General features: G+C 41.9%; 1 long non-coding RNA gene across 1 annotated transcript in view; it reads left to right on the forward strand.

Moving 5' to 3' along the window:
* The window catches only part of LOC144261341 (uncharacterized), a 38991-nt gene extending 26815 nt beyond the window's left edge, over window positions 1–12176 (forward strand). Inside the window, exon 6 of the long non-coding RNA XR_013345230.1 lies at window positions 10334–12176. This is a non-coding gene — a long non-coding RNA (uncharacterized LOC144261341). The remainder of the gene's footprint in view (window positions 1–10333) is intronic.
* The last annotated feature ends 2253 nt before the right edge of the window (window positions 12177–14429 follow it).

Genomic DNA, 14429 nt, shown 5'->3' on the forward strand with positions numbered 1-14429 from the left:
ACTTTGCCACCTCACTGTTTACCTCTTTCTCCAGATCATTTATGAATAAGTTGAATAGGATTGGCCCTAGGACTGATCCTTGGGGAACACCACTAGTTACCCCTCTCCATTCTGAAAATTTACCATTTATTCCTACCCTTTGTTCCCTGTCTTTTAACCAGTTCTCAATCCATGAAAGGATCTTTCCTCTTATCCCATGACAACTTAATTTACATAAGAGCCTTTGGTGAGGGACCTTGTCAAAGGCTTTCTGGAAATCTAAGTACACTATGTCCACTGGATCCCCCTTGTCCACATGTTTGTTGACCCCCTCAAAAAACTCTAACAGATTAGTAAGACATGATTTTCCTTTATAGAAACCATGTTGACTTTTGCGCAACAATTTATGTTCTTCTATGTGTCTGACAATTTTATTCTTTACTATTGTTTCAACTAATTTACCCGGTACTGACATTAGACATACCGGTCTGTAATTGCCAGGATCACCTCTAGAGCTCTTCTTAAATATTGGTGTTACATTAGCTATCTTCCAGTCATTGGGTACAGTAGCTGATTTAAAGGACAGGTTACAAACCATAGTTAATAGTTCCACAATTTCACATTTCAGAACTCTTGGGTGAATGCCATCTGGTCCCAGTGACTTGTTACTGTTAAGTTTCTCAATTCATTCCAAAACCTCCTCTAGTGACACTTCGATCTGTGACAATTCCTCAGATTTGTAACCTACAAAAGACAGCTCAGGTTTGGTAATCTCCTTAACATCCTCAGCTGTGAAGACTGAAGCAAAGACTTCATTTAGTTTCTCTGCAATGACTTCATCATCTTTAAGTGCTCCTTTTGTATCTCGATCGTTCAGGGGCCCCACTGGTTGTTTAGCAGGCTTCCTACTTCTGATGTACTTTAAAAACATTTTATTACCACCTTTTGAGTTTTTGGCTAGCTGTTCTTCAAACTCCTTTTTGGCTTTTCTTATTACACTTTTACATTTAATTTGGCAGTGTTTATGCTCCTTTCTATTTACCTCATGAGGATCTGACTTCCACTTTTAAAAAGATGCCTTTTTATCTCTCACTGCTTCTTTTACATGGTTGTTAAGCCACGGTGGCTCTTTTTTAGTTCTTTTACTGTGTTTTTTAATTTGGGGTATACATTTAAGTTGAGCCTCTATTATGGTGTCTTTGAAAAGTGTCCATGCAGCTTGCAGGGATTTCACTCTAGTCACTGTACCTTTTAATTTCTGTTTAACTAACCTCCTCATTTTTGCATAGTTCCCCTTTCTGAAATTAAATGCCACAGTGTTGGGCTGTTGAGGTGTTCTTCCCACCACAGGAATGTTAAATGTTATTATATTATGGTCACTATTTCCAAGCGGTCCTGTTATAGTTACCTCTTGCACCAGATCCTGAGCTCCACTCAGGACTAGATCAAGAGTTGCCTCTCCCCTTGTGGGTTCCTGTACCAGCTGCTCCAAGAAGCAGTCATTTAAAGTATCGAGAAATTTTGTTTCTGCATTTCGACCTGAGGTGACATGTACCCAGTCAATATGGGGATAATTGAAATCCCCCACTAATATTGAGTTTTTTTATTTTGATAGCCTCTCTAATCTCCATTAGCATTTCGTCGTCACTATCACTGTCCTGGTCAGGTGGTCGATAATAGATCCCTACTGTTATATTCTTATTAGAGCATGGAATTACTATCCATAGAGATTCTATGGAACATGTGGATTCATTTAAGATTTTTATTTCATTTGATTCTACATTTTCTTTCACATATAGTGCCATTCCACCCCCCTACCCCCCACCATGACCTGTTTTGTCCTTCCGATATATTTTGTACCCCGGAATGATTGTGTCCCATTGATTGTCCTCAGTCCACCAGGTTTCTGTGATGCCTATTATATCCATATCCTCCTTTAACATGAGGCACTCTAGTTCACCCATCTTATTATTTAGACTTCTAGCATTTGTGTACAAGCACTTTAAAAACTTGCCACTGTTTACGTGGTAAATTAACTTGTTACTTTTTGGATGTGTCAGATTCTTTATGTGAATGTTTCTCGTCTCATCTGGCCCATACTTTATCCTCTTCCATCCTCTCCTCCTGACTAAAACCTAGAGAATCTCTATCAATAGACTCTCCTCTAAGAGAAGTCTCTGTCTGATCCATGTGCTCCTCTGCAGCAATCGGCTTTCCCCCATCTCTTAGTTTAAAAACTGCTCTGCAACCTTTTTAATGTTAAGTGCCAGCAGCCTGGATCCACTTTGGTTTAAGTAGAGCCCATCCTTCCTGTATAGGCTCCCCCTATCCCAAAAGTTTCCCCAGTTCCTAATAAATCCAAAACGTCGTCTCATCCACGCATTGAGACTCTGAAGCTCTGCCTGCCTACCTGGCCCTGCACGTGCAACTGGAAGCATTTCTGAGAATGCCACCATAGAGGTCCTGGATTTCAGTCTCTTTCCTATTGCCCTTGTTTAATGCATCTGTTGAAATAAAGCAGAAAATGGTATAATCTCTGGACAGATATTGAATAATCCTCTGTATGGATTTTGGTGCCAAACCATGTTTATCCAGTGACTTTGCTTTTGTTTCTGCACTGTACATGTTTCGAGTGGTTGGAAAACCATTCCACAGTTGGGATGAGAGCTTGTTCCACAATCAAAGGAATTATTGCTCAAATGATGCCTCACTGCATGGTACACAGCAGTCATTTCTGCTGCTGTTATGGCTGCCTCTTCCTTTCAAGCTCAAGAAAATATTCGCTTTTTTCTTTTTTAAAAAACCTGCCAATTTGTTTTTCTTATATGCAGCCCCAGAATCACAGGTTTTGACATCTTTGCCACTGTGAATACTGGAGAATTCCTGTAGAACCTTCTGGACAGGAGGCCTTCAGGCGATTATTTTGGGCTTGCGTAATCTACAGATATTTTCCCTCCCTAACTCTTCTATATCTACACATTCCCGTCACTTTATTCCTCTAACTATTGTGAAACTGCTATTGGTGTCTGGCATTTCTGACTGAGTTACACAAAGCTTGTAATTGATGGATTTAAAAAACACAAAACTATATACTTTCTTATCTCATACCATATTCTGGCATTCTGTTTGTGAAACCACTGCCTCAGGCCCTTTGGAAGCAATTCACCACAGTGCATGCCCTCTGACCCTGGGCCCCCTCTAGATCCCCTACATTTTCTCTGCAGGTCCTTCTCCTGTTACTCTTGACTCAGAGCATTAGGCCCAAACTCTCTCAACTTCCCTGATCTATCTGAATAGATGAGTTCTGCTGGGCCCCCTTCACTGTCTGGGGCTCTCCACAGAGCTCTCCCCTAACCCCTGGTGTCATCTCTCTGACAGAGCAGGTTCCCTTTTATAAGCCTGCCCCAAATAAAAATGGCTGGCCGTGCAGGGGGCAAATGTCAGATGCAGGTCACCTCCCTTTGGAGGTGTGCCAGCCAGCCACCTTTGCACCTTGGGAGCAGGAGTGCTGGAAGTTCCCTAGAAGTGTGGGGCCATCAGCGCCTGGACCATGGGCCCTCCCCACATCTGCCCCTTCCCTCCCCTTAAGAGAGAGAAATGGGGGCAGAGGAGGCGGAGAGGAGCAATTGGTGGAAAGGGCCTCAGGGAAGAGGCGGAGTGAGGGTGGGGCCTCGGGGAAGAGTGGGGGCAGAGTCACAGGGGTTGGGTTGGAGCATTGGCGGGGCCTTGGGGGGGAACAGCAGAGCAGGGGCATGGTCACAGTCTGGGTGCTGGTGGCCCCGCACTTCAAGGAGCTTCTGGCACTCCTGGGAGTAGCCTCTTCAAACAAAAGACTCATGTGCCACCTCTGCCATGCTGCCTGGTCAGCAGACCCAACCACTGGCCCAACCCCTTTTCCTGGGAAGTGGATAACTAGGTACAGCGGAGACTGAACCCACATACCCTTAAAAGGGACAGTCCACTCTGTGACAGATGGTATTGGAGTAGACTGGAGGAAGATTGTTGTTGGCTTCTCATACACTGAATTGTTTTCACGTGTGTGTACACCATGTGAATGGAGTCCTATCTGCAGTGAATGAGGCCCTCCTGCACCTCAGCAGAGCAGGAGAAGCCATTTGTAAGACCCATGTCCTAGACAGCCAGATTCAGAGGCAGTCTGAATATAGGATCTTGCCATTCCTCTGTAGCAGATCTTGACATGAAGGTAGAAGAGGTTGGCTGGTCAGTTCCAGTAATTCTGTGAACCAGAATTGCCTGGCCTCTGTTGGCACTATCACCCTGGCCAGGCGGTATGATTTTGTTGAGTACATGTGGAATTAACTGAATGGGTGGAGAGGCACACAGGAATCCTCTGCTCCCGTGTAGGAACAGAAGCTGTCAAGCATCCTTTGCCCACTCCTGCTCTGTAGCAATACAGAGAAGGCACTTGATATTGGTGCTGGTGGAAGGATGACACCATATGTTGAATATCACTTACTAATATGAATCACTGCCTGAGTTTTACTTTAAAATCTTCTCTCTTGTTCCTGGCTTCATTCTTGTAACTAGCCACTGACACTGGGATGGGAAAGAACTTCTTCACAGTTATGTCCCTTTCCTTTATTGTAGCTAATGAGCACCACTTGTATTGGTGGAAACCAGAGGCCCGCTACCCTCCAATGCATTCAAATCAAATTTCAGGACCACTTATCTTCTCAAAATTCACTTTCCTTGCTCTGCCTGACAGACTTTTTCTAGTAATTATTGAAAAGACAGCATGTACCTGTTAACACACAAGGATGTGATAAATTAATCAATCATTTTAAAATATAAGTTAAACACTATAGTTTTAAAGTATTAATACAGAAGGAATATTGATTGCTAAGAAAAAGTTAATAAAAACAGAGTACTAATTGCAGACGTTTCTCTGTATGTAATAAACCAAATGCTCTCTCATACTTGTTCTAAATACTGACTTAGAAATACAAATAACAGTAATGAAGTAGCATTACTAGCAGCTTACCTTCCTTTTTGCTGTATTGACAACACAACTCAAGTACGCGTCCATTACCTATATCAGATTATGAAAACCAAAGCAATTGAACATTTTAAATTTCTGAAATTAATCATTTCAGTCACCATCCTCGTTTACTGTTATTATAATATATCTTATCATCCAGCCAGTTTGTTGACCCACAGCATGAAGATTCATACAAGTTGAATTGTCTCACGTTTGCCTCCAGTCTGCCTTTAACTTGGTGGGATTGCATACATTTCACTAGAAAAGAAGTAAAATGCATTTCTTTGTTGATGTTCATAAATTAAAAACATACCATGCCACATAATTCTGATCAAATTTCCAAATATTATTAAGACATTACATCAACTTATCAAGAACTTACCTTTCTGATACCATGTCTTCTCTTCCAAATATGCCATAACCATATCTTTACGTTTGCTAGAACTGTTGCTTGTAACTTCGCATCCATACAGTCCATCTCTTCAACCTCTCAGTTTGACCCCATGCTCTCATCGGGGTTCAAAGATGCATGAGCACATTTTTTTAATAACTTCTGGGAGTATTGTTGTCTCATTACCACCCACACCACTTTCTGTTTCAATGTCTTCGTCTGATGCTTCATTTCCTGTACATATTACTGGTGTCTTTTTTAAAGGGTTTTGATTTGTAGATACTGTGCATTGATCATAATCTCTTCCCTGATAAGATTTCTCATTTAATCATTAATCCATATTAGGTATTTTGTATATCCTCTGTAAGTGGGTTGCAGCTGTCCTCCATTTCTTGTTATTGTTCTTGAATTGAGTAACATAATATGGTCCCCAGAGTCGAATTTTATTTTTCCATATCTAGAAATGTTTCTTTGACAATATTCTTTTTGCTGTTTGTCTTTTGTTCTGGAGTTGCTGTTTACAGCCATTCGACTGTCAGTGTCCATTTTTTATTACAGGGTAGTGCAATACTACTGGTGTATCTGGTTATCTGGACCCCAGAACATTTCTGACTGTGTCAAGAAATGGAAACCGGTTTGTGTTCTGTAACTGAACAACAACAAATTAACTTGTATTAAAGCTACTAGTGATTTAAGACACATACCAAGTAATAGGATGAAAATTCCTCTGGAAACCTGGCTTCTGAGCCATATCTAAGACGAAGGGGTGCTGTTTTTGTTGACATCTAATGTTTCAATCGCAAACAAAAGAAAAGGAGGACTTGTGGCACCTTAGAGACTAACCAATTTATTTGAGCATCAGCTTTTGTGAGCTACAGCTCACTTCATCGGATGCTGTAGCTCACAAAAGCTTATGCTCAAATAAATTGGTTAGTCTCTACGGTGCCCCAAGTACTCCTTTTCTTTTTGCGAATACAGACTAACACGGCTGCTACTCTGAAACCAAACAAAATAAAGTTAGTCCAAAAATTCATCCTAGTCCTCTTGGTTAGCCATCTGCTTTAACACTCTAAACATTGAAGGATAACTCAGTTTGTTAAAACAAGTACTTAAGAAAATGTCTGGAGCTATCTGCTTGATATAGACTCTGCAAAATGTTAAGTGGAAGCACCGCACATTTTATATTGCTAGGACTAATTTCTGTTTTAGATTTCAGAAGATAGTAACATTTTCAGTGGAATAATTCAATTTGAAAGATTTGCTCACAATATTCAATTTATGACACAGTCCCCTTTACTTACTGTTGGGATTCCCTCCAAGACCTCTTTCCACTTGGTTTCCCCAAGAACTCAATTCAAGTCCAGACTTCGTCACTCAGATATTTTTTATTTGGCACACACCAATGCTACACTGAGTTGATCAGACTCAAACTCAGGAGGGTGGATGCAGGGTATATCACAGCCCTAAAGTTACACAGGAACTCTCTTTTTATAAAAAGAAAAGGAGTACTTGTGGCACCTTAGAGACTAACCAATTTATTTGAGCATGAGCTTTCGTGAGCTACAGCTCACTTCATCAGCTGTAGCTCACGAAAGCTCATGCTCAAATAAATTGGTTAGTCTCTAAGGTGCCACAAGTACTCCTTTTCTTTTTGCAAATACAGACTAACACGGCTGTTACTCTGAAACCTCTCTTTTTATATACATTTACACATCCCATTGCATTTATTATGAATTGCATCATACATTTTTGGAATGGTTTGGTTTCTTTGCAGCATGCTCTGTCCACGTGCTGTCCATGTTCCTCTTTACCCCATCTTGATAGTCTTAACTTATTTTGTCTTGTTTCTAGTTCATAGTAAATAGTTCGGGTGCTCTCCCTCTTATCTTAGCTGGCTCAGACACACTGTCTTTTTAGACTACTGACCTATTTACTTCTCTTATTTAGCACAAATGTCCTGTTTTCAGCCTAATAATTCGTTTACCTCCCAAATCCTATTTCCACAAAATAAGGCCTCTCACCATGTGTTAATTACTCATGTCAGGCTAGGCCTCAGCTACACTTTCCACGAGTACTTTTAAAATATTTTCCCTAAAATTACCTTTGGTATGGGGTTGTGAAGCTATGTTCTATCTTCAGTGCTTCACACAGGGAAAGCTGGGGGGAAAAACATGTTCAATAAACTTTCCTTCTAATGTATGTATTTATGTTATGCATAATTATAATGATTTGTCTAATGTGAATCATTACCTAATTATTGAACTTGGAACCATGATCTGTGTATATCCCGTCTGGACATGCAGGTCACTATATAACTTCACAGACCTTCCTTGCCACATCATGTACTTCCTTGTTTCTAATTGAAAATGCTTTCACTCATCTTGTAAAATTAGTAGCAATATATACTAGTACCCTTTCTCTGTTGCTCTGAATGGTCTGATTAAGTCCATTCCAACCAATTCCCATGGTTTAATGATGTATGTGCATTAATATAGAGTAGAATTACAATTTGAATTCTTCCAAGGATCTTTTTTATAAGGTAACGTAGTGAGCAAAGAGAACAAAGTGATTTTTGCAATAGTTAGCCCTTTTTCAAAAGTACATAACATAGGTATAAGGCTAGTCAACAACCCCACAATTTACATCTTCCATAGATTCACAGAAAGATAGGGCTGGAAAGGACCTTAAAAAAAGCATCAAATCCAACCCCCTGTTCTGAGGCAGGACCAAGTAAATCTGACAGGTGTTTGTCCAACCTGTTTTTAAAAACCTTTAATGATGGGGGTTCCACAACCTCCCTTCAAAGCATATTCCAGAGCTTAAGGACCCTTATAGTTAAAAAGTTGATCCTAATATCTAACCCAAATCTCCCTTGCTGCAGATTAAGCTTATAACTTCTTTTCCCACCTTCAGTGGACATGGCGAACAAGTGATCACCGTCCTCTTTATAACAACCTTTCACTTATCTGAAGACTTATCAGATTCCCTTCAGTCTTCTTTTCTCAAGACTAAATGTGCTCCATGTTTTAACCTTTCCTCCATAGGTCAGGTTTTCTAAACCTTTTACCATTTTTGTTGCTCTTCTCTGGACTTGCAATAATTTGTCCACATTTTTCCTAAAGTGCAGTGCCCAGAATTGGACACAGTATTCCAGCTGAGGCCTCAACAGTGTGGGGTAGAGCAGGATAAATACCTCCCATGTCCTATATACAACACTCCCATTAACACACTCCAGAATGATAGTAGCTTGTTTGCAACTAGATTACATGGTTAACGCCTATTCAGTTTGTGATCCACTATAACCCCCAGATCCTTTCAGCAGTACTACCACCTAGCCAGTTATTCCCCATTTTGTAGTTATGCATTTGATTTTTCCTTCCTAAGTGAAGTACTGTGCACTTATCTTTATTGAATTTCATCTTGTTAAATTCAGACCAATTCTCCAGTTTATCAGTCCTGATCATTTCAAATTGTAACACCATCCTCCAAAGTCCTTACAACCCCTTCCAGCTTGAGGTCATCTGCAAATTTTATAAGCACACTCTCTACTCCATCATCCATCTGATGAATGAAAATATTGAATAGTACTGGATCCAGGACTGACAAGAGCACCTGCTTGTTACTGAGACAACACAATTCCACAATGAGTTCTATTGAATTCTGAATGAATGTGCTGGGCCAGCGTAGTGAGCAATGGAAATCATTGTGGCACTGAGTTGTCTCAGTAGCAAGGGTGTTGACTTGTTACTGACAATTAGATGCTTTACTCTGTTGCAATAATAAATATATGGTTAGCCTGGTTACTGTTTACATGTTTTCTGAGTTGTTTTTAAGGAAAAAATTCATACTGCCTATCATGTTGCTGTAGTTTGCAATCAAAACATTCATAATGCTTTGTGAATGAGGTCATAACCACATTTGTTAATTAATATAGGTAGGAGACATGTACAAGTTTAAAATGCACCTTAATACATTGCAAGATGATATCTAGATGAAATTATTTTCTTCCTTTCTGATAATGCAAACCACTCGTGTCCTAGTTTTGAAAAGCACATGCAACATCATCAACATACATGTTTGAAAAAATAATGGCAAGGAGGGAGAGCTTACATTTTCACATCTAATGTATAAACGTAGTTCCTTTCTGAATTAATTTTAAGTGGAATCTAAATTAAAATTAAATATTTGAGAATTTTGTTTTAGTTACAATATCCACTCTTTGATGTCATTTGTCATTCCAAGCCAGTCATAACTTGAATTCATAGATTCATAGATATTTAGGTCAGAAGGGACCATTATGATCGTCTAGTCTGACCTCCTGCACAATGCAGGCCACAGAATCTCACCCACCCACTCCTGTAACAAACTTCTCACCTATGTCTGAGCTACTGAAGTCCTCAAATCGTGGTTTAAAGACTTGGAGGTGCAGAGAATCCTCCAGCAAGTGACCTGTGCCCCACGCTGCAGAGGAAGGCGAAAACCCCCCAGGGCCTCTGCCCATCTGCCCTGGAGGAAAATTCCTTCCCGACCCCAAATATGGCAATCAGTCTTGTTTTGAATATTCCACTACTGTTGGGAGAAAAGTTTTATTTTGCTGTTATATCCTTTACACCATCTTGGATCCCTTTAACAACAACAGGGAATCCATACTTGTTGCCCTTCTTCCTCAGCCCCTGTTACGCCTTTGGCGCCCTTTTTGCCCTAAGGCGGGAAACTGGGTAGATCACCTGATCGGTAATCTGCCCAGCAACTGTATGTTATAAAAGGGCCAGCACGTCTGGCAGACGGGGCTGCCCATCTTAGATGGACAGCAGCAGTGGCAGGAGCACATGCTGCTTCCGAGAGGCAGAGTGCTACTGCTTACCCTGGAGGGTTGACATCAGTACCACGCATAGGGTTGTAGGGAGTGTTTCTTACCTGCATGCAAGAACAAGCCATCATCTGCCGTTCTGATCCTGCCTCAGGCATCCACCCACGATGATGCAGGGAAGAAGATCTGCAAGAAAAACAAGACCGAGCTTCCATCAGCCTGTGCCTGAGGTCCTGCCCTCCACCTGCCTTACCATCCGGATCGGGACTGGAGCCAGCCCTGTCATGCACCGATGCCAGGGATAAAGCTTCAGGATATGGATTTGTCCTCCATGTCCTACCCGGAATCAGGCTTTGGAAGGGAGCCAAGCCCTTTTTGTCACAGCCGGTGGCCCTTTTATATTCGGTTCCCTTGTTTTCTCAGTTATAATTTGGGAGTCCTTATAGTTACCTACCTGTTACTTACCTGAGTGTGACAGACCCAGAGCAGTGAGGTACAGGAGTCTGGTAGAAGGCAAATATATTGGCCACTGGATGAACAGTTTTCTGTTCCCTGAGTGACCAGAGCAGGGGCTGCGCTAGAGCAATCAAGAACCTGCTAGAACCAATTAAGACAGGCAAGCTAATTAAAACACCTGGCGCCAATTAAGAACATACTAGACTCAGTTATGGCAGGCAGACTAATCATGACACCTGGTTTAAGAAGGACCTCCCATCAGTTAGGGGAGGGTGTGCAAGGAGCAGGGAGTGAGAAGGCATGCTGCTGGAGGATGGAGGAGTACAAGCGTGATCAGGCTTCAGGAGGAAGATCCTGCAGTGAGGGTAAAGAAGGTGTCGGGAGGAGGCCATGGGGAAGTAGCCCAGGGAGTTGTAGCTGTCATTCAGCTGTTACAAGAAGACACTGTAGACAGTTGCAATCCACAGGGCCCTGGGCTGGAACCCGGAGTAGAGGGCGGGCCTGGGTTCCCCCCATTCCCCTCAACTCCCTATTGGAGACAAGAGGAGGTGACCTGTACTGTGGGTCCCACCAGAGGGGAAGGTCCCTGGCCTATCCCGCCACCCAGTAGGTGGGTCAGCAGAGACTGCAGGGATTGTTCTCCTCCCTTTCCCCATGCTGGCCAGTGATGAGGTTAGCTGAGTGAACGGCAGGTTTGAGCCACTAGCAAAAGTGGCCAAACTGAGGGCGGCCGTGAATCTCTGAGGCAAGCAAATACGTCAATAAGCGCAGGACCTACCAAGGCAGAGGAGGAACTTTGTCACATGAATTAGTCTTACCCTTATTCCAATCAACCTGTTCTTGTTTTGCACCCTATCCGTTATCAGTTTTTCCTCTGGGGGAAGTAAGACCCTGATGATAGACTTGGGAGGGAGGAGACGTTCCTGAGACTTGTCCTCTGGCCAAGTATAAAATCCAGTCAACACTACGTACACCTATTGAACTGTCATGGTACATTTGGAACAGTTCTAAGGCTTCCTTTTTGGTGTACACAACTTTCAACTTTTTACCTTAAGGAAAAGTTCCCTTTCTGCTACCCACAAAAGATTAAGATGTAATGATGACATATATTATTGCAGTTTAAAAATATTACTTAGTTTTAAGAGATTATGTACATAAGAAGTTATACATCCATATAAGCCTTAAGGGCTTGATTATTAAGACTAAAACCTTATCGTGTGGATTGTGCTCCTAATTCCACTGATGTTAATTTTACAATGCCAGATAACTTCAGTGGTTAATGAACAGGCCCATCATCTATATGCTGAAGTTTTAATTATATTTTGCAATTGAAACAATTAAAAATTATGTCTCGCCTTCCAATGAAAGTCAGCGGAATATTGACGCAAACTAAGGTTCTGTTTTTTATTCATGATTTCAAAATGTATGTTATTCTTTTTGTATTGCAAAGCCTGCACAGTTCGATCCTCAACAGATTTCCCTAAGTATTTGTCACAGAAGATATTTCACGTATTATTGACATATTTTGATAATTGCAAAGATAGAATATCTATACACATAGTAAGCAGACTCTTTTCAGACACGTGATCATAATAAGGCACACTGAACAATACAGTATTCACAGGGCATGCCAATGCTACCAAAGGGATATTAGAGCTATGTTCCTAAATGAAAATAAAGTGTTATTTGAATTAATGAGCTCACATATGAAATTACCAAAGTGCACAAATAATTACTGGGAGCATGAAATGTAACAGCACAAAGACAGTAAGAAATGTTAAAAAAAAAATCATAGTGTAACTTGTCAAAACCACAGAGTATGATGTAAATCAGTAGAATCTGCAAAAAAGAAGTTTAGAGCAGACATACAGGATAATATCATGACAAGAAAAGGCAGGAAATATCTTTAAAAAGAAAAAATGGCTGGAGGGTTTTTTTATTCCTTCAGCAGTCATGCAAGTTAAACCTGATGTAATCGTGGGTGCAAGTGTAACTTTCTGGGAACTGAGGAGTTAACATTGATAGGTGCACAGACTGTTTACAGAAAAGTTATGTATGTATAGCAATTAGGAAACACTCCCTTTTTCCTGCACTTTAGCTTAACTCTTTGCTGAAAGACAGGCGAGAGTTCTTTATTTCCAGAAATAAGTCAGGGCTATTATATGGGGATACCCTAAATTACTGTGTTAACAGTTCCAAGTGAGCTTCAGAGAGTGATCACTCTGGGCAAGGTCCACAGTACCAACTTTTGACAGTATTATAATGTCAAGGGTGTGATTTTTTTTATGACACTTTAATACCAGCAAACCCTTTCTAGTGTAGACTATGCCTCAGTTTCTTAGTAAACAGCTTGCATCTCAGCTCAGTGTGCACCAAGGGTGACCACCCAGTAAATGTGAATGATCAGGATGAGGGTGGGGGTAATAGGCACTGATATAAGGCAAAGCCCTGAATATCGAGACTGTCCCTATAAATTGGGACATCTGGTCACCTGTGTGCATTGGTGGGATTCAAGGTCTCTGGTTGGGGGTGAAGGTTTAGGTCACCTCCAGAGGTGGGGGAAGGGATTGTCCTATTGTTTCACAGTTGTTAAATTCTCCTAAGCTTCTCATCCCCATTTTGGCTGAGTGGTTTGTTCCCATCCCCTTGCGTAATATTCTTTGCTATAAATCGGTGGAACACCCCTGTGTGTGTACCTGGGTTTTGTATCAGGAGCTGCCAGACCCACGTAAGCAAAGGGACAAATGCCGGCCCCGGAGAGTAATAGGTGCAGGCTCACTACCTTAGGAGATCAACCAGCAGAGATGGGGGTGCGGGGGTTGGCACAACATTCAATTATGAATCCTGCAACCAGGATATCTGAAGGTGAGCGATCCAATATCCTGCGTGGTCAGCCCACTGATATAAAAGAATATGAAGCATGACCAGGATCAGCCCAGGCAGGCGAGGAATGAAGCAATATTATGCAGAAGGGATTTATTCACCGAAAGGGTTTGGCAGATATACATACCGAGCCATACACCGAACCCTGCAGAGACCAAATTCTAACATCTATAATTGCACCAGAACTGGAGGCAGTGGACGTGGTGAAACTTTAACAGTACGGTGACCCCAGTTTACCTTGTAAATCCACTCTGCGTTCGCTGATTATATGCGCCACATGTGTTTTGTTAACCTCTAACATCTTACCAACACGGGTCTGTGATCCCCTCTTCAACCGCTTCCTACATGTAAAAAGAGAAGGGGGGAGGAAGGGGGTGTGTGTTGGGAGGGGAACGGTAGAGGGCAAAGTGGATAAGTTTGAACACTGTGCAGTGCAAAACAAAGAGCTTTTCTGAAAAATAACCAGTTTATTCAACTCATAACAAACACTGGTAAAAGTTTTGTCCTTGCTGTTTTAAAGGAACCAATTGTGGCGACCATGACAGAATGTCGAGGGAAGGGAAACATGCTTTTAAAGAATCCCTGCAAACTTTGGAATTCTGAATGCAATGACATGAAATGGAACATATACAGGTCACCTTCAAATGCCCCTTGATAACCTTCAGTTATGGGGGGGAGCGGGAAAACAGAAATACACAGACTGCCCAAAACAATCACTGCATGACAAAGGCACCATGGTGACTGCAGCTGGAGCTGGGTTGCCAGGTCTCAGGGCTCCTGGCCCCTGTGGCTGCAGCCAGAGCTCTGGACACCAGCCTTGGGGTTTCCACCCCCCACCCTACTCCTGCCACAGCTCTGGATGCCCCGATTCAGGGCTTCCACCAGGTGGCTGCAGCTGGGGCTTGGGGTTT

This window comes from Eretmochelys imbricata, chromosome 2 (genome assembly GCF_965152235.1).
Source record: "Eretmochelys imbricata isolate rEreImb1 chromosome 2, rEreImb1.hap1, whole genome shotgun sequence".
Taxonomy (NCBI): domain Eukaryota; kingdom Metazoa; phylum Chordata; order Testudines; family Cheloniidae; genus Eretmochelys; species Eretmochelys imbricata.